The 21,248-nt window shown below is 37.1% G+C and overlaps 2 protein-coding genes across 6 annotated transcripts in view; one reads left to right on the plus strand and one right to left on the minus strand.

Moving 5' to 3' along the window:
• The window catches only part of TMLHE (trimethyllysine hydroxylase, epsilon), a 93,793-nt gene extending 81,040 nt beyond the window's left edge, over positions 1 to 12,753 (minus strand). For 2 of the 4 annotated variants that reach the window (XR_011434841.1, XM_001498280.6), the window contains exon 1: positions 12,398 to 12,753. The gene's annotated coding sequence lies outside the window, so the exon portion shown is untranslated. The remainder of the gene's footprint in view (positions 1 to 12,397) is intronic. The other 2 variants (XR_011434842.1, XM_005614678.4) reach the window with 1 other exon arrangement.
• Positions 11,925 to 21,248, plus strand: part of SPRY3 (sprouty RTK signaling antagonist 3) — a 104,734-nt gene continuing 95,410 nt past the window's right edge. The window contains exon 1 of one of the 2 annotated variants that reach the window (XM_001498267.6): positions 11,925 to 12,253. The gene's annotated coding sequence lies outside the window, so the exon portion shown is untranslated. The remainder of the gene's footprint in view (positions 12,254 to 21,248) is intronic. The other variant, XM_070257674.1, reaches the window with a different exon arrangement.

Below are 21,248 nucleotides of genomic sequence, written 5' to 3' on the forward strand. Positions count from 1 at the left end.
TGTGGCCTAAATGGTTTCCAATTGCTATGCACTTTCCCTCCAATGTGGGACAGACAAGCAGGAAAGGTCCTTTCTGGCACCAGGGGACAAGACTACCATGTGCAGAGAGCCTGACTGTTGATCAGTGATGTTTTCAGAGAATGATCTTGATCAAAAGGAAAAAAATGTGAAATGAATAAGAAAACTTTCAACTAAATTGGAGTTGGGAAGGCCTGTAGGGGGAGCTCTGATGCCCTATCACACATTGTTAATTACTCCAAACAGGAAGAGATTTATGCTTGTATATCTGGTAGGAAATGCAACTACTTTACTACTGAAGGAAGCTTTCTCTCCTGCCTGGCAACAGCCCAGCCAATGACAAATGCCACAGCTCAGCCAATGAGAAATGCTGCAGCTCAGCCAATGAGAAGCCATTCTTCCCTGAACCATTACTCTCCCTCAATGGACTTTCCTTTAGAATAGCTCCTCCCTACTCCCCCTGTTTCTCTATAAAAGCAGCTCCCCTCCTTTGTTCTTTGGATTCATCTATGATTCCCAACAGCATGCACATCCTGAATTACAATTCTTTTGGCTATTCCTAAATAAACTCACTTTGAGGGTACAGTAAAATAATCGGCAAATTTGCTTTTTAAGTTAACTACTTTGTTAAAATTTCAGCTTCCAATTTTTCATTGATAGTAAATAGAAATACAATTAATATTTGTCTACTGTCTTTGTATCTGGTGACCTTGCCAAATTCACTTATTACTTCTAGTAGCATCTAATTGATTACTTGTGGTTTTGTACTTAATTTTTTTTAATTTAAATTTTTAAATAAATTTTTTATTTTAGAATAGTTTTAGACTTACAGAAAAATTGTGAAGATAGTACAGAGTTCCCATATATCCCACACCAAGTGTCCCTTATTATTAATATATTAATGTGGTACATTTGCCAAAATTGATGAACCAATATTAACACATTACTAAAGTACATGCTTTATTCAGAGATCTTTAGTTTTAACCTAATGCCCTTTTTCTGTTCCAGAATCCCATCCAGGATACCACATTACATTTGGACATTATGTCCCTTAGGCTCCTCTTGGCTGTGAAACTTTCTCAGACTTCCCTTGCTTTGTTTTGTTTTAATAGACAATTTTTTAGAGCAGTTTAAGGTTCACAGTAAAATTGAGGGGAAGGTAGAGAGATTTCCCATATTCTCCATGCCCCTACAAAAGCCTAGCCTCCCCATTATCAATATCCCCTACCAGAGTGGTACATTTGTTACAATCAATGAACCTATATTGACATATTGACATCACTGAAAGTCTATAGTTTACCTTAGGGCTCACTCTTGGTGTTGTACATTCTGTGGGTTTGAACAAATATCTAATGACATGTATTCAGCATTATGGTATCATACAGAATAGTTCACTACTCTAAAAATCCTCTGTACTCCACCTATTCATCCCCCCTCCTCCTTAACACCTAGCAACCACTGATCTTTTTATTTTCTCCATAATTTTTACTTTTCCAGAATGTCATACAGTTGGAATTGTACAGGATGTAGCCTTTTTGGATTGGCTTCTTTCACTTAGTAGTATGCATTTCAGTTTCCTCTATGTCTTTTCATGGCTTGATAGCTCATTTCCTTTTAGCCAAATAAAATTCTATTGTCTGCACATACCAGTTTATTTACCCATTCACCTACTAAAGGACATCTTGGTTGCTTTCAAGTTTTGACAATTATTAATAAAGCTGCTATAAACACCCATGTGTAGGTTTTCATGTGGACATAAATTTCAAACTCATTTAGGTAAATAACAATGAAAGTGATTGTTGAATCATATGGTATATAAACAATTCTTTGAAAAAATCTATTTGCTGTTTATAAGTAATGTTAATAGATAAAACAAAGAATGGTTAAATGCAAAAAGAAGGAAAATACATACCCACCAAATACTAACCAAAATAAACTTGGGTAGCTATATTTTATCAGAAAGAATGATTTTAAGGCAAAGAGTATTATCAGAGATAAAGAGAATCATTACATAATGATAAAAGAGTTTTTCATCATACAAAGACATAAAATTTTAAATTTAATTTAAAAATTTTAAATTATGTAACTAACAACATAGACTCAATATAGTAGGCAAAAACCGGTAGAGCTATAAGGAAAAATTAATGAACCCAATATCTTAGAGGGTAATTTTAGCATATATTTCTCACTAATTGGAGGCAAGAAGAAAAATGCTCAGTAAAAATACAGACTTATAAAACATAATTAATGTGCTTACATTATGGACACAAATGGACCACTGCACCCAAGAATTGGAGAATAATCATTCTACTCAACATTCAAAATAAATTAAAACATTGACCAGGAGGCTAAGCCATAAAGCCTACACCAACAAACACCAAAAGATTTGTATCATATAGTTCTTGAATTGTGTGTTGGATCCATAGGTGTCCTTTACATTGGTATGCTTCATAGTTTACATACAGATATAAGATAATCTTTTATTTGCATTAAATAGCTCTATAAAAGACAATTAGGGAAAAAATTTTATAGGATTCAGCTAAAGCAGTACTTGCATGCATCAGCTGCAAACCACAATCATTAAATGTAGACAAATTAATGAAGTAAGCATTCATTTTCAGAATATTTTTGTAAAGTAGAAAAAAAAATTAGAAGGAAAAGAACAATAGAGATATATGCAGAAATTAATAAAATGGAGAAACCTCTGGCAAGATTAATCAAGAAAAAAGATAAAAGGCACAAATGAATGTGTTTGTTTAAAAAGAATGAAAAAGGAGATACAATTAGAGACACTGAAGATACTAAAACTACAATAAAAAGGTGTTAGGAGGGGCAGCCCTGTGGCCAAGTGGTTAAGTTCCCACACTTGGGTTCAGCTGCCCAGGACTTTGCCAGTTCGGATCCAGGGCATGGACATGGCACCGCTCATCAGGCCATGCTGAGGTGGCGTCCCACATGCCAAAACTAGAAGAACTCAAAACTAAAATATACAACTATGTACTAGGGGGATTTGGGGAGAAAAAGCAAAAAAAAAAAAAGGTGTTAGGAACAACTTTATGCCAATATATTTAAACTTTTAATGAAATAAATACTTAGAAAAATGCAACTAACGTGGCCTCAACATGACATAGAAAGCCTAAATTGTCCTATAACCAGTACAGAAAATTAGTAGTTAAAAGTTTTCTCCCAAAGGAAACATCAGTCAGAATGGTTCTACAGCTGAATTCTACCAAACACTCAAGGAATAAATTATTACCATATAAAACAAGCTCTTCCTGAGAACAGATAAAGAGAGAACGTTCCAAAATTCACTTTAAGGCAAATATAACCTTCATATCAAAATCAAACCAAGATAATACGATTTAGGCCAATCTCACTCATGAGCTTGCTTGTCTAAAACAAAAACAAAAACAAAATACATCAGCAAGGCATACCCAACATGAATCATCATGTCCAATTCAGGTTAATCCCAGGAATATACAGTTATTTAAATTTTAGAAAATATATTATAGAATTCAACAAATTAATAGATGACAGAGGAAAAATATGTCTATTTAAATACATTCAGAAAAAGCTTTAGATAAAATATCCATTTGTGATATAAGAAAAAACCCTCTTGCTAAATTAGGCACATAATGGAACACCTTTAGTCTGTTAAAGAGTACAAAAGACATAGCAAACTTACTTGATAGTAAAATACTGAAAGCATTCTCATTTATACTGTGCTGGTGAGATAAAAACTGATGCAACCATTTGGCATTATCTACTAGAGTTGAAGATACACTACACTTTCACCTAGCAATAAAACTTCTGTACTGGAGGGGGGTTCTCAACAGGCATCTTGCCACTTCCAGGGGGTGTGTTGAAAATTTGTAGGGAGGATTGGTTATCACAATGATTGGAGGGGGAATTATTGGCATTTAGTGGGACCAGGGCTATTAGGTATCCTGAAATATTCAGGACAGTCTCAGACACTGGAGAATCCTGCCTAACTTTTTAATATTACTCTGGAAATGCCTACACATGAAACAACTATAATTACTAGGGCCTAGAATCTAACTCCTTAGGTACATACAGGTAGGATATTTTTGCATGAATCTAACGTACACTGAATTTTCTGGTAATGCAAGTAAATTGAGAGAAGAGTAAATTTTATTTTGTTCAAAAGTTTATCCAAAATTATTTGTTATTTTAGAAAATTATGTCACCAATGATAATTGCAGTTTCTGGTACCAGCTTGTATTTGCAGCTGTCACACTCATGGTGATCTCATAGAGGTCCAAGCATTTGACTACTTCAAGTAGTCATGCTCTAGTATTTACATATTCAATACATTATTTTATTGTAAATCACTTACATTTAATTTTTCACTTACATTATAGTTAGGGCATAATGTTGATATATTTAAAATTATGTCTATAGGTAAGTCATGCTATTTATGAATTTCATTTCTGGTTAGTAAAGAAATTGGTATAAAATACTTGTTACAAAAGGGGGAATTGGGTCTCATAAGATTTAGGCTAAGAGCAATTCTCACACATGGAGACTCTGCAGCAACAGTAAAACAAATTTAAACAACATAAATATAAAACAGAGAGTGGATAAACTGTAGTATGATCATACAATAGAATATTATGCAGAAGTTAAAAAGAACACCATTTTGATCCCCTCTTCTATTCTCACCTATGCTCACTATGCTTTACACACACAGGCTTTCCTCAAACATACCAGGCATGACCCATAGCTGTTCCCTCTTCCTGGCATATTAACCCTCACTTCATTCAAAGCCTTTGTTCAAATGTACTTCTCAAACAGACATCACTAACCACATCAGTTAATACCTCAATCTGTCCATGCCTGCAATCTACCATCCTACCTCTCTTCCTCACCACTGCTGACCTCCCCTTAACCTAATCTATATCTTTTTCTATAACCCTTATCACCTTCAGTATAATTTACCTATTTATTATATCTATTGCTTATTTCATTATCTACAACAATGTTACTCAAAATATGAACCATACTGTCAGTCTACAAACTGTTTGTTACCAAGTGGGAGTAAGTGTTTAGAAATTTTTATAGCAGTTTTAGATTGCTACAGCATTCTTAATTGGCTTTATGAAAGTATCAGTCTGCAGTGTATTTGAAGTTTAAAAACCTGGTCTTTCACCACCAAGAGTCTGAAAAGCTCTGTCTAGAATGTAAGCTCTATAAAAGCAGGGATCTTTGTCTGCCTGTTCATTGTTGTATCCCCAGAATCTAGAACAATATCTGGCACAAAAAAGTGTTCAATAAATGGAATTAATGAAGGAGCTCACTTACAGCCCACTGGGGGAAAGAAATGCAAACAGACAATTACAGTACAGTGTCATAAGTGTATTACAAGGGGTTACAAATGATGCTATGGGAGCATAGACTGAGGGATTTTGACAAGACTTCTTAGAAGAGGTAAAATATGATCTGACAATAAATGGAAGAAGAGAAAGAAAAAAGCTTTTGGGGCTACAGAAATAGCATGAGACAAGATGAAGCAGGCCAGTTTGGAGGATCTAAAGGTATTTTTTAACAATGGATTACAGAATGAGCATAGAAGACAGACTAAACACATGGTTGGAGAGGTAGATAGGGACCAATAAATGGAGAACTTCAAATAACTTGTCTTGAAGGGCCTTGAAGATGGGGCATGACTGGAGAAAATTAAAAGGCTATTGCAGATGAGCAGGCAAGAGGTTTTGCTGACAGACAGGGACTTTCAGAATGGTGAAGTGAGGATCTTTGAAAATCTTCTATCCAAAAGCAACAATAAAACTAGAAAAAAAACATCAAAAACAGCCATCTCAGTCCCTGGACATTGACCATGGCATATAGAAAATTAAGAGTTTTAGAAAAGATATCTAACCTCAGTAAAAATAGTGGGGTCTGTGGCATTTTAATATGGGGCCACTCTTACTCTACCCCCACCCAGCTCCATGCCATGGTAGCCATGAAGACTGACAGCAGAGAGTGTTGACCTGATTTGGAGTTCTGAGGAAAAAAAAAAACATTCCCAGAGGTATTGTCAAAAACACTAGCACTCTTGGTGGCAAGCAAGTGGAGAAGACCAAGTTGGCAGCTGCCCGAGGTTGTAATACTGGTTGGAACAAGTGAGAGATCATGCAAAAATTTAACAGGGATATCTAGGGAATGAGGTAACTATATAGGCTTTGATAAGGTCCCACATATTCCTGGGGGTCTGCAAGGCTGTGCACATGCTCAGGAGAAACTGGAAAGTGTCCCAGTTATCACCTAGTCCCTAACTAAACATGAGATCGTGTGCATGCAGAAAGTAAAAGCCAGCACAGATTTCTAAACTGCCTGAACCTTGAATGTGTTCCCCAACCCATATGGAGATACTCAGCAAAAGGTGGAACCTTCACTGGCACAAGGTGTTAAAGCACAACATCTGAATAATTTTTGGCTGACCACCATGATATATTGGCCCAGAGGTGACCCCAAGGAAGCTAGTCTTGAAAGTAAAAATAACGATAACAACAACAAACTGAGTAAAGGCATCACAGGCCACATACTGCAGGGGAGGCCAGAAGGCAGTGGAATGGCATATGCAAAACGATGACAGAAAAAAAATCTGTCAACCAAGAATTCTACATCCAGCAAAACTATGTTTCAAAATTAAGGTGAAATAAATTCCACAATACACAAAGACAGAGAATTGATTCCTAGCAGACCTACCTTACAAAAAACACTAAAGGAAGTCCTTAGTCTAAAAGGAAATGACACCAGGTGATAAGATGAATCCACATGAAGAAACAAAGAGCACTAGTAACATAAAAGAAAGTGTACATTTTTTCATTCTTTTTTTTAAAGAGCAACTACAAAAAAATAATTTAAAAACTAGATTGTTGGGATTATAACATATTAAGATGTAAAATACATCACATTAATATGATAAAGAATGGGGGAGCAAAGCTTCTCTGTGTTATTGAAATTAAATTACTAATCTAAAGTAAATTATAAGTTGACATACATATTGTAATTCCCAGAGCAATCAATAAAAACTAACTCCAAAATTTATGGTAAAAACATCAAAAATCCAATCACAGTAAATTAAATTAATTACAGTAATTTTAATTACAATAAATGTAAATATATTAAAGTCCAATCAAAAGACAAAGACTGTGACACTGGATAAAACAACAGACTCCAAGGATATATCATCTATATTAGACACACTTTAGATGTGATGACATAAACAGGTTGAAAAAATGAAAGGAGGAAAAAATTTATACAATGCAAACAGCAATTGTAAAAGATTTGGAGTGGCTAGACTTACATCTAATATCAGACAAAATAGACTTTAAGAAAAAAGTCTGTTGCAAGAGAAAAAGAAGTACATTTTATAATGATGGAAGGGTCAATTCATCAGAAAGACATAATTATAAACATTATACACACCTGACAAAAGAACTCTTCACAACTCATTCTATGAGACTGGTATCTTACATCAAACTAGACAAATACATCATAAGAAAAGAAATTGCACTAAAGTCCAATGTCTCTAATTATAGATGCAAAAATCCTCATCAAAATGTTAGGAAACCAAACCCACCAATATATAAAAAAGATTATACACCATGAACAAGAGGAATTTATTCTAGGAATGCAAGGTTGCTTTTAGCATCCAAAAATTAATTAATATAATGCACCATATTATATTAGTTAATAAAGTATAGTATAGATAGCAGACAAAACCACATGATCATTTCAAAAGATGCAGGAAAAGTATCTGACAAAATCCAACACCCATTCATGATAAAAAATCTCAACCAAACAGCAAAAGAGAACTTCTTTAACCTGATAAAGAACATCTATTAAAAAGACACAGTTAATATCATACTTAATGGTAAAAGACTGAAGGTTTTCTTTCCCCTAAGATCAGGAACAAGACAAGTATGTCCACTCCTGCCACTTGTATTCAACATTGTACTGGAGATTCTAGCCAGGGGAATTAGGCAAGAAAAAGAATGAAATAGTATACATATTGGGGAAAAATGAAGTAAAATGGTCTTTGACATAATCCTGTATGAGAAAATCCTAAGGAATACACACACACACTACCCTAAACCTAACTCTAATCCACACACAAACTATTAGAACTAATAATTCTGTTCAGTAACATCACAGGATGCAAAATCAATACACAAAAGTCATTTGTATTTCTACATATTTGCACAGACAATTCAGAAAGTGATTAAGAAAATAATTCAGATCATCAAAAAGAATAAAATATTTAGGAACAAAGTAACAAAAGAAGTGAAACACTATTACACTGAAAACTATACAGCACTGCTGAGGGAAATTAAAGAAGATATAAATAAATGGAGAGGTATTTCAATTTCATGGACTGGAAGACTTAATATTGTTAAGAAAGCAATTCTCCCCAAATTGATGTATAGATTCAAAGAAAGCTCTATAAAAATCAAAGTGTGGTCATTTACGGAAACTGACAAGCTGATCCTTATGTTTATATGGAAATGCAAACAACCCAGAATAACCAAAACAATTTTGAAAAAGAACAAAATTTGAGGACTCACTTCCTAATTTCAATTCTTACTACAAAGCTATAGTATTTATGACAGTGTGGGACAGACAGAAAAATAGAAATATAGACAAATGAAACACAATTGAAAGTCCAGATATAAACGCTTATATTTACGGTCAACTGATTTTCAAAAAAGACTTCAAGGCAATTCAACAGGAAAAGGATAGTTTTTTCAATAAATGGTGATGAAAAATTGGATATCCATATAGAAAAAGATGGACTTAGACCCCCTACCTCACACTATACACAAAAACTGAGTCAAAATGGATCAGAGTCATAAATGTAAGAGGTAAAACTATAAAACTTTTAGAGGAAAATATAGGAGAAAATCTTCATGACCTTGGTTTAGGCAGAGTTCTTACATACAACACCAAAAAGCACAATCTGTAAAACAAAAAAGATAAATTGGGCTTAACCAAAATTCAAAATCTTTCCCCTTCAAAAGACAACATTAAGAAAATAAAAAGACAAGCCACACACTGGGAGAAAATATTTTCAAATCATATACCTGATGAAGGACTTCTAACCAAAATATACAAAGAACTGTTACATCTCAATAGTAAGAAGGGAAAGAACCTAATTGAAAAAATGCACAAAATATTTCATAGACATTTCTCCAAATCAGGTATACAAATGTCCAACAAGCAGATGAGAAGATGTTCAATATCATTAGTGGTTAGGGAAATGCAAATCCAAATCACAATGAGATATTACTTCACACCCACAAGGGTAGCAAAATTTTTTTAAAAAGGAAAAATAACCAGCGTTGGTGAGGATGAGGAGAAATTAGAACTCTCATACATTGCTGGTGGTGCATATAAGTGTAATAAATGTAAAATGGTGTAGCCCCTTTGGAAAACACTTTGGCAAAAGATTAAACATACAGTTACAGTAGGACCCAGCAATTCCACTCCTAGGTATCCACCCAAGAGAACTGAAAACATATGTCCACCCAAAAACTGGTACATGAATGTCCATAGCAGCCTTATTCACAACAGCCAAAAGGTAGAAATAACCCAAATGTCCATAAACTGATGAATGATAAATAAAATGTGGTATATACATACAGGAGAACATTATTCAGCCATCAAAAGGAATGAAGCACTGATACATGCTACAACATGAGTGAACCTTGAAAACTTCATGCTGAGCAAAAGAAGCAAGTCACAAAAGACTACGTACTGTATAATTCCATTTACATGAAATGCCCAGAATAGGCAAATCCATAGGCACAGAAAGTAGATTAATGATTGCTTGATGCTGGGGGGTGGCAGCAGGGATTACCTGCAAATGGGCAAGGGAGATGTCATGGAAGTGATGGAAATGTCTAAAATTGGACTCTAGTGATGGTTGCACCACTTGGTACATTTACTAAAAAACCTTGAAGTGTACACTTAAAATGGATCAGCTTTATGGTACATGAATCTTGTCTCAACACAGAATTTTAAAGATACTCTGGGAAGCAGAGATAAAAAGAAAGCTCATATCTTTGACAACTTATAGGGATCATACAGAACTCACCAGCCTGTTGTATGTTGTTGTTGTTGTTGCTGTGGTGATGGTAGGAGTGGTGGTTTTCCCACAAGAGCTGAGGGTCAAGCAACAATTCAGGTCTTTTAAAATAAAAATTTAGAAGTCAACAGAAAAAGAATGTTGCTGGCTTGAAATTTGGAGTAGCAGTGGGGCAAAGAGAAGTGGATGGGTTTAAAAACACTCAGGATGCAGAAGTGACAAGATTTTGTACTGATTAGATATAAGGAATGGGGAAGAGTGAGGATGCCTCAGACTCAGCATGCTTAAAGTTGAATTCCTGTTGTCCTCCCAAACTTACTGTCCTCCTGTGCTGCTAATCTCAGTGAGTGGATCGGCATCCCGGTACAGAGTAAGCATTTATTAATTGTCTTTGGAGTGAAAGAATAAACGAACAGAGTGAAAATACAGCCAAAAAAGCATTCACCAGGTCCTGCCAAACAGCTGGTCCTAAACTCACCCTCAAGGTCGACTCAGGAGACGTCTACTACAATTTCCTGTTCACTTTACCGACCATTTGGGAAATCAACAGGTCCCACGCCCAGAAGAACACCCACCTTCATATCAGCCACACCTTGCCTAGAACCTGCAGGCGTGGCACAGACCAGGTTTTGCCAAGAGTCTCTTATCCTGTAAATTCTTTACATGGGGGCAACGGCAGGTGCATGTACAGCCCATAAGAGCATGGGGGATGTTTGGTGTTGTAGAAAGAGGGTCGCGATGGTGCCCAACTGATTGATCTATGTTCACTTTGGCTCCAAGCAGAAAGAGACTCTTCCCACCAAAGAGATTTATTAATCCAGGGACCTCCCTCCTCAGTCCTGACAGGGAAAAAACACAGCCACGAGAAACTGCAGATACGGAGCGATCGCTTTGGATATTTTACTGCCGTTCCCAGGGTTGACAAGCAGTTACCCAACTGCTTGTGTTTCCTGATACAGATACCAAAACCAGGAAGTGATCCGTCCCAGTCCACACTTCCCAGAAATAATTACGTGGGGCACGCAAACGACGTCCCCAGACTCAGCCAAACCAGCAAACATTCCCTTCTTCATACTGCTTATGAGATAAAGTATAACCTCTTTAAGTATGGTGATAAATAAACACATTCACTTCTCATGGTTGTGAGCTCAATATATGGTTGCCATTATCATCATTATCAGTTCCTGAATGAGGAGGAATGAGAATGACACCACAATGTTGGTCCATAGCATTTATAATTCTTCTTTGTCTTTATAGTTAAGCTAATGTAAAATAAACTGTATGTCGTCTTTACTACAGTGTTTCCTGAAAGAGCGATACCAAGTAAGAAGCAACTACAAAAGACAGCTGTATGGGACTTGATTATGGAAGTGTTTCTGCATGCGATAGCTCAAGTTCTTTTTTTCAGCAATGGGGTATACAGTTAAATCACCCAAGTCTGTTATGATCAGACTTTTGCTAGGCAGTGTACTATGTTCATTGAACACATAACATTTTGGTCGAACAAGCATCTGGTTAAAATCTTTAATAGTAATGCATTCACAAGAGCGTTCTTCAGAGCTGGCATTCAGCTAAGGCACTGCATGAACGTTTCCAGTTTTCAGGGCAGTCAGTAGTATTAAAAGGGGTTTTCAGAGTTGTGGTTTTCAGAACGGAGAGAGAGCTTCCTTGCCTAGCTTCCCCAATGTCCTGCCCTGCCACTCCCGACTCTTGCTAGGCATTCTTGCTCAGGAGGAGCAGACAAAGGGTAAAATGTGGACAGAGAACATTCGTGGATATTAAAACAAAAGAAAGTCAGTGCTGCAAGGTCTTGCAGATAGCCGAGTTCCACCTTTCACTCCACTGTGAGCAAAGTGAAGCATGGAGAGGGTAGGGAGTCGCTGAAAGCTAGACCCTAGTCAGTGACAGACCCAGGGCGGGGAAGTCCTATCGAATTTGAGACAATGTACACTGGGCGTCAGTCCCAACGCGAGCTTGCTCCAGCTCTTCCAGCTCTTCCCGAGCGCTAGGCCCATCTGGCTGCGCGCTGATCTCCGGGCCGACTCTGTGTCGCGCTACTAGCACAAACAGTGACGACAGCCCTGCAGCAAGGCACGAGTGGCCTTCTCCTCCGCCAGGGTTAAGGTGAGTACCACCGCCCCGGGGCCAAGAAGCCGGGATGGGAACTGCCGCCCCCACTGCCCCAGGCCTGAAAGCTAGTGCCTGGGCAAACCCACCCATCGCACCCACCCAGGACACCCTTTCGCCCATTCATGAGGCGGGACCCACCTGTGCTGGAGGTAGAGACTCCGAACTCAGCAAAGCGGGAGGAATTGCAAGCAAGGAGAGCCTCGGGAGGCAGCCTTGCACCCGCCTTTTGCTTTTTCCCCCCCGAAACGGTCAGCCCGGCGCTCCCCTCCCCCAGCACCTTCGGGCCAAGCGGCAAGCCTGGAGGCCCCGCCCCGCTCCTTCCGGTCGTGCGGGATGGGAGCCTTGGGCGCCAGAGACCTCACCCGCTGGAGGGGCGTGCTAGAGCCTTTGATCCAAAAGGATCGGGCTGGGGAGCTCTAGTCGATCGCATTCATTTAACGGATTTGGAGCCACAGGCACAGAGAGGAGAATTGACGGACCCATAAAACTACACTGCGTGTAAAATCCGGGTCGCCTTGGTTGCCTTTTCGTTGCTCCTTCTGAATCTCCCCGCTGCTCTCTTATTTATGGTGGCTTATCGAAGTTTGCTAGAACCAAAATTCTTCCACGATCTTTCCACCACTTTCTTGAACTTACGTAACATGCCACTCACTGCTGGACTCCCACCAATTCAGTTGAGCACCTTGAATCCAGGGTGCCGGTACAGTGCCCAATACAGTGAGCACTAGAAGGGAACAACTCAACAGGAATGCACTTCTTATGCACATAAAAATTCAAGAACAATACGTATTACAAAGAAGGGCCAAAAAGTACACTGAAACGTATGTGCAGTGGAAATACAGGGCAGAGGGGAAAAAATGAGAGCAAGGACAAACAAGAAATATAATGTATAGACATTGAAAAATGGGAAACAGAGCAGTATTGTAGTTATTAGAGATGAAAAATATTAGTCTAACGTCAAAAAGGAAATAAGGAAATGGTTTGTAGAAGTCAGAAACAATAGAAGAAGAAGCCTTCATACGTTTGCCCTGGAATTCTTTCTGCCAGACACTCTACCCTTAACTTGTCTATTTGGAAAACTGCTACTTATTATTTTTGACTCAATTTATTTATTACCTCCACTGTGACTCCTTCCCTGCCTTTCCCAGATAAGTTCATATTCTTTTTCTGTGGGTCCAATATGCCAAATGGATCCAGTACAGGCCTCAAATATACCACTTATCATCCTGGTTTATAATTTCTCTTTGCATGCCTGTATCCTCCAATGAATAAATAACTTCTTGAGAGCAAAAAATTTGTATTTTTCAAATTTATTTTCTAAAACTCTAGCATAGAATCTAAGATATAGTATGTATTTAGTGAATATTTGTTGAAAATTGCCTGGTACCAATGAGTAGACAGAAAAAGGGCTATAGCTAGGATGTGAATTAATATACAGAAGAATAACGGAATAAGGTGAGATTCTAGACTCAGACTAGTATTCATTCATGCAACAAACATTAATGAGTGCCGACTGTACACCAGGTGCCATATTAAGTTCTGGTAAACAAAAAATGGTAAACAAAAACCAGATAAAGTCTGTGCTTTCATGGAGTTTAAAGAACAAATAAGAATTGGCCAGGCAAACAGAAAAAGGAACATTCCAGGCAGAGAGAATAGCAAGATCAAAGTTCCTGTGATAGGAAGGAGCATGACCTTAGCAATTAGAGTGAATAAGATCAATAAAGGTAAGGTGAAATCAACAGAAAATACCCAGAAAGAGCCGAGAAGTTGATAGATAGAACGTGTTTTAGAGTTGGAAAAAGAAGGCATTTGCTTTATTGATAATAACCAACATTGATTAAACCTTCACTATATGCCAAACGCTGAGCTATGTGTTCTATAACAAACGTTTAAGGTAGACAATATTATTATCCCTGTTTTAAGGATAAAGAAACTGGGGCACAGAGAAGTTGAGCAATTTCATCAGGCTCACACAGCAGTTGAGTTTCAGGACTGAGATTCAAAATCAGGTAATCTGGCTCCAGACCCAAGGGCAGGAACTGTGGTAAAAGCACAAGTGAAAACTATAAAGAACTCTTTCACAAAATATGTTCATTGTTCCCAGATATTTGGCATCTATGAGAAAAATTACTAAGAGCTTCAAGAAATAATACCCTGAACTCAAACATTAATGCTCTAGACAGTCTTTGGCATAGACATTGGTTGGTATTAGCAGTGGTAGTGGTGCCTCTGGTAGTTGATACCATGAAGCAACAATGATCGTAACATTAGGCGTTAGCAGCAAGGCAGAGCAGAGGAGAGAGAAAATGGTAGATGCCCTGAGTGCTACTTTATGGAGCACATATGAGACCTTGGGCAAAGGACTTCACTTCTCTGACCTTCAGTTTCCTATTTCACAAATGGGCAAAATAATAGTATCTATATCACAGGGCTGTGATGATTAAATAAGACAATCTGTGTAAAGTACCTGGCCATATCTGACACACAGTAAATGCTCAATGAGTATTAGCTGCTATGATGATTATTATTATTACTAAATGATGTATTTAAGTGACTGAAGGAGAGGAGGCATGACCAACTAGGTAAGATGTGATTCAGGTACAGTTTGAGGAAGGTGACATGGAATATCAGATAAATATTGAATGGGTGGTGAAACGAAAGTTTCTTTCCTCCTCTTTGTATCGATTGCATCCTTTTCCTCCTCATTTTTAGTTAGCAATTACTATTCTGTGTTGTAATTGTTTACTTATTGGTTTCCCTTATGATTTGTGTGTGTTTGTGTGTGTATGAAGCAACCAACTCAGTGTCTGGCAGAGAGTGGGAACTTAAAGAATATTTTTTGAATGAGTGAATTAATGTCTGAATAAAAAGCAATAAGTACAAATGTGCTACAAAATAAAAAAATCTGATGATAGTATCTGGGTCCTTTTATGTTTCAGCCTTCCTTGTGTTCCTAGAGCACACCAGGCTTGTTCCTGCTCTGCTTCCAAAAATATAATCTGCTCATCTATTTGTCTCCATAGACACTGCTAACACCTGAGGCCAAGGATTGGCAATCTTTTTCTGTAAAGCGTCAGATAGTAAATATTTTATGCTTTGTGGGGCACATTCAGTCTCTGTCTGCCAGTACTCAATTCTGCCTTCAATGAGCGAAAGCAACCACAGACAATACTTAAATGATGGATGTGGATGTGTTCCAATAAAACTTTATTTACAAAAACAGTCAGGAGGCAGAATTTGGCCTGTGGGCTGTGATTTGACAACACCTTCTCTAAACCAAATTACCACCATCTCTTGCATGGACTATTTTATAAGAATGATGTGTGGGACCCATCACCTTTGGCCAACATCTACGTCTTGGTTTTATTAGCATCTTAGTGAAGTTTTCATGCTCTCTAATCCTACTCATAATCTTAAGAGTTGTTGAAAAGAGATTCAAAGTGTGTATTGTAATTTTGGATTTTGATTTGTCAAAATGGCCCTTAAAGCACCAACTTCTAGTGATCTTTGAAAAAGTTAAAAAATGAAGAAAAGAAAGAAAAAAATGAAGATTTATAATAAAACTAGCCTTTATTATGTAACTAAAAGTGACTTTTAGCCAGAAAATAAATCTGGACACAGTGCAATGTTGAGTTTGGCTGAGGATTTGTTCTATAACAACAATTCTACTATATACTCTTTGCAGAAATAAATAAATGCTAAAACTTTTCAGAAATCATCTAAGCCATGCAAAATTTTCCTCATCTACTGATGGACAAAAATTTTGTAAGAGCTGAAAAGTGTATTAATTTGTTTCTGAGGGTATAAACAGGATGTGAACATTTCTGACTCTCAACAGAAATATGATTCAGCACAAATGCAGTAGCCTGTACAGGAAGTTTTGCAGTGAAGAGGTATTTCATTAGTTGAAAGTGACAAAAGCCTACCTAAAACTAACTTAAGTGCAAGAGAGAAATTTATGGAGAGATAATGGGGTGTCTCACAAAATTCAAGGAATGGAACAATCAAAACTTGGAAAGGGCAAGGTACAGTTAGGTCTCAAGAATGGTCAGGACCAAGGATTCACATGCCATTAAGACTCTATCATTCTTTTATCTCTCTTCTTCCCTGTACATTTATTTGTGGTCTCTCTCGCTCTCTGTCTCTGTCTTTCTCTCTTGCTTGCTCTCTCTTGCTCTCTCCCTCTCCCTCAAAACCTCCTTTTGTTTCTCAAGTCCGTGCAACAGGAAATATGGTTACTGACAATTTCCTAAATTTTCATCTTACAGCTTCAGCCACTGGAGAGAGACACTGCACCAGATTGGGTCCTCTGGAAAGCAGAAGCCAAGATGGAGTTACATGTCTAGAGATCTATTGTGGATGATGATTAGGAAGATAGAGAGGAGAAGCAGGAGTAGGCAGGGAGACACTCAAGACCACAATACAGATCTGACAATAGTTAAAGTAGAGGAAGTGAAGGAGAAATGGGTAGGAAAAGCCTCAGATTGCAGGGAAACTCTATGGAAGTCTCAGTTAACCCTACTGGGGACTTCAGAACAAAGATTGCTGATTAGGGGAATCACACAGTGGGCAGAAATGGCCCTAGTATCCCTCCCGTGCTCAGAAATGGGCTGGAGATGCCTGGGGTGGAAATGGCCTTGGATCTAGTGATGCAATATATCCCCAAAGTGCTCCAGCTGGAAGCTTTTGGCTGACTCCACTCTTCCAGTAGTTTTTCTCTTGAAAGAAAATCTGATAGGCACCTCCATGGCTGCCCCAGACACTGTGGTCCCGTAAATCTAGGGGAGGGATTCATTGGCCAAGTTTAAGTCTGGTGCCCATCCAGGACCAATCAACTGTAGCTAGCTGAGTGATGTCATTATATTAAAGGACAGTTTTCAAGGGTGACCAACCATCCCATTTTGCCTGGGACTGAGAGATTCCCTGGGATGTGAGACTTTGCTAAAACCAGGACAGTCTAGGGCAAACTGAGGCGGTTGATTATTCTAGTGGTATCCATGTTAATAGGAGTGAGAGAGGAACTTAAGACAATCCTATAGGATTGTATACTATATAAACAATTGTATTTTATGGAGGAAAATCTATGTTTTAGTGGTTTTATTGGATTAGGAGAATTTATGAAGGTCTCTAAGAACTATTCCTTTGAAAACGCCAAAGGTCTCATACTTTATTTCTTGTCATGTTCACTCTGTGCATTTATACATGCTTCTTCCATCTAGAACACTTCTCTCACTGAAACCTCCCTCCCCTAACTTTTCTTACCACTGTTAGAAATGCCTCTTGCCTGTTGCTTTTGTTTCTAGAAGGAATGATTTCTCCAAATTAAGATTACATCACATAATGAATATTAAGCACCTGTCATCGAACATGGCATAAAGTAGTGGCTTTCACCAGTCAGGGCTCTTAGTTGCATGCAACAGAAGCTGAATCTGGATGATTTAAGCAGAAAAAAAGTTTAATAAACTTGTAGTGTGAATGGCACTAGACTAGCACTCCTGCTGTTACAATTATCATAAAGCTTCACAAAATATGCAGGGAAACTGTTTACAGGTATTGAACAATTGTCAGCATATGACTGTGATCCAGAAGAGAAGAGAAACTCACAAGGTAAGCCCCCAGGATTGCCCCACTTCTTTGCCTGGTGACAATTTCCTGACCCCAACACAGAAAGCTGGATTCCAAGCTGAGCTTGGCAGTCTCACTGAGCTCAGGAGGCAAAGATCAGAGTTCAGAATAGCTAAAGCAGATGAAATCTGTGGAGTAAGGCATTAGAGAAGACGAAGCGGTGCAGATATTGGGATGGGCAAATATATGTCTTGGGGTTTCCAGCAAATCTTTAAAAATAGGGAAAAGGTCATAGAATTTATACTTCTTGGTTTCAAGACTTAATTATAAAGCTACACTTATAAAAAATAGTGTGATATTGGAGCAAGAAGCAACAAATAAGTCATGGAACAGATTAGAATCCAGTAATGGACCAACACATGTATGGTCATTTATTTTTTTGGTTTGTTCAACCATTCACTCATCAAAGAACATTTGGGCTGTTTCCATTATTTTTCTATTGTGAATAAAGCTGCTGTGAACATTAATGTACAGATTTTTGTGTGAACACAAGTCTTAATTTTTCTGGGCTAAATGCCTAGAAGTACAGTTGCTGGGTTATATGCTAGTTACATGTTTAGTATTTTAAGAAACTATCAAACTGTTTTCCAGAGTGGCTATACAATTTTACATTCCCACCAGCAATGTACAAGAGATCTGGTTTCTATGCAACCTTTCCAACATTTTTTTGTTGTCAATATTTTTTATTTCAACTGTTCGGATCAGTCTATAGTGATATCTCATTGTGATTTTAATTTGAATTTCCCTGATGACTAATGATGTTGAACAAATTTTCATGCGCTTATTTGCTATCTGTATATCATCTTCAGTGAAATGTTTCTTCATGCCTTTTGCTCATTTTCTGCTTGGATTGTTTGTTTTTTCATGGTTGGGTTATGAGAGCTTTTTACATATTTAAGGTACTATTCCTTTGTCAGATATGTGGTTTACAAATATTTTCTCCCTCTCTGTTGCTTGTCTTTTTTCATCCTCTTGAGTATTCCATAAAGTAAAAGTTTTGAATACTGATGAGGTCCAATTTATCAATGTTTCTTTTATTGCCTGTGCTTTAGGTGTTAAGAATTCTTTGCCCAAACCTATATCTCAAATATTTTCTCTTATGTTTTTCCAAAAGTTTTATTGTTTTGTGTTTTACATTTAAGTTCATGATTCATTGTGAGTGATTTTTTTGTCAAGTGTGAGACTTAGGATTGAGGTTCATATTTTTGCCTATGGATGTCCCAGTTGTTCCACAATTGCTTGAAAGGTTATTCTTACTCCATTGAATTGTTTTTGTACCTTTGTCAAAAATAACCTGGACATATTTGCATGGGTCTGTTTCTGACCTTTTTCTTTAGTTCCATTGATCTAAGTGTCTATCCTCTGCCAACAACACACTGCTTTGATTACTTCAATTAATTTTTTTTAAAGTCACCAGTGCCATTATTAGGGAAAGGAAGTCCTATAAACCACTGAATATTGAATAAAATGAACTTCAAACTCTACCTCATACCGTACACAAAATTTAATTTAGGATGAATCATAGACACAAACATAGATGATAAAACCATGGAGCATAAAGAAGAAAATATGGGAGAATATCTTCATGATTTGGGGTTAGGCAAATATTTCTTAGAACAGAGAAAATCATTAATCATAACAGAAGAAATTGAACTTTGTCAACATTAAAAACTTCTGCACATCAAAGACATTGTTATGAAAATGAAAACATAAGCCATGAACTAGGGAGAAAATAGTCACAATACGTATTTCTTACCAAGGTCATTTATCTAGAATGTACACAACACTTAAAAATAAAAACACAAACCCGATTAGAAATGAGCAAAAACTTGAATGTATACTTTACAAAAGAAGATATATGAATGAAAAATAAACACATAAAAAGATGCTCAAGATCACTTACTCCTTAGATGAAGAAAAAAATTCAGAGAGACAAAACACTTTGCACCAACTAAAATTTAGAAGAATCATACCAACAAATGTTGCTGAGAATGGGGAGCAATTTGAACTCTCATACCTTGCTGAGAGCAAAATGGCACAATTGCTTTAGAAAACTATTTAGCAGATTCTTATAAAGTTAAAATATACTTTCCCCATGATTCAGTAATCCCACCCCTAGGTGTTTACCCAAGAGAAATGAAAATACACATTCATACAAAGTTTTGTACACAAATGTTTATAGAAGCTTTATTTTTAATAGTTCCAAACTGTAAACAATCCAATGTCCATCAACAGGCAAAAGGATAAACTGTACATCCATAAAATGGAATACTACTCACCCATATAAAATAAATGAATTACAAGCGACAAACATGGATGAATCTGAAAAACATTATGCTGAGCTAATGAAGCTAGACACAAAAGAATACATACTGTATGACTCAATTTATTTGAAATTCTAGAAAATGTGAACTAACGTGTGGTGATAGAAAGAAGAATAATGATTGCCTGAGGTAGAGAGAATATGGATTTACTGAAAAGAGGAATGAGGGAATGCTTTGGAGTGATGATTCCGTTCTATATCTTGATTGCGATGTTGGTTACGAAGGCTACACATTTGTCAAAACTCATTAACCTGTTCAGTTATGATTTGTACCTTTGTGTATAAAATTATACTTCAATAAAATTTAAGTCAGAAGAAAGCCTATTTGGCATGAAGAACCAGGCATGGGGTAAGTTTCCAGGTCCAACAACCATCAATTCACTGTACAACTGGTATGGCAAGGAAACCTCTTTTGATATCACAACACACTAGATACCACTATTTATACCACTGCTACTTCTGCAAAAAAAAAAATTCTACTATAGTCAGTAATGTTGATGTCTGCTGTTTCTATGCTGGAAACTCAGTCTGGCAACTATTATGGCTGCTTACAGAAAGAGCATGAATGAATGTGAGAACATGCAAGAACAGCTGGATTTTGTGATCAAACTCTGTCACAATCATTATCGTCAGTTTAGTTATTCTCCTTATATTATGTGATTCTAAATAGTTTTCAACCTTTGTTTTAGAAGACTTATTCCATGCGTGTCCATCTTGTATTATAAATGGTTTTAAATCCATTTTGGATTTAAGTCAAGAAATGCATAAAACAATGAAAAAGTATATTCTAGGCACCAAATCATATTTATTTTTCTCTTGTTACTTATTACTTCCTTTCCAGTCTTACTGCTGGTGAGGCAAAGTCTCTGGGCTATGGACTCTGACAAACCTAGATTTTTATCCTGGTCCCATTGCATTGCCCACCCTAACCATTCTTAGATTTTCCTTTGTTCTACCACTGCCCACTTCCATGAGTATCCTTTTCCCTAGATTAAACATTCCATGTTGCTTCAACTGTTTCTCATGAAATGAGTTGGA

Source organism: Equus caballus, chromosome X (genome assembly GCF_041296265.1).
Source record: "Equus caballus isolate H_3958 breed thoroughbred chromosome X, TB-T2T, whole genome shotgun sequence".
Classification (NCBI taxonomy): domain Eukaryota; kingdom Metazoa; phylum Chordata; class Mammalia; order Perissodactyla; family Equidae; genus Equus; species Equus caballus.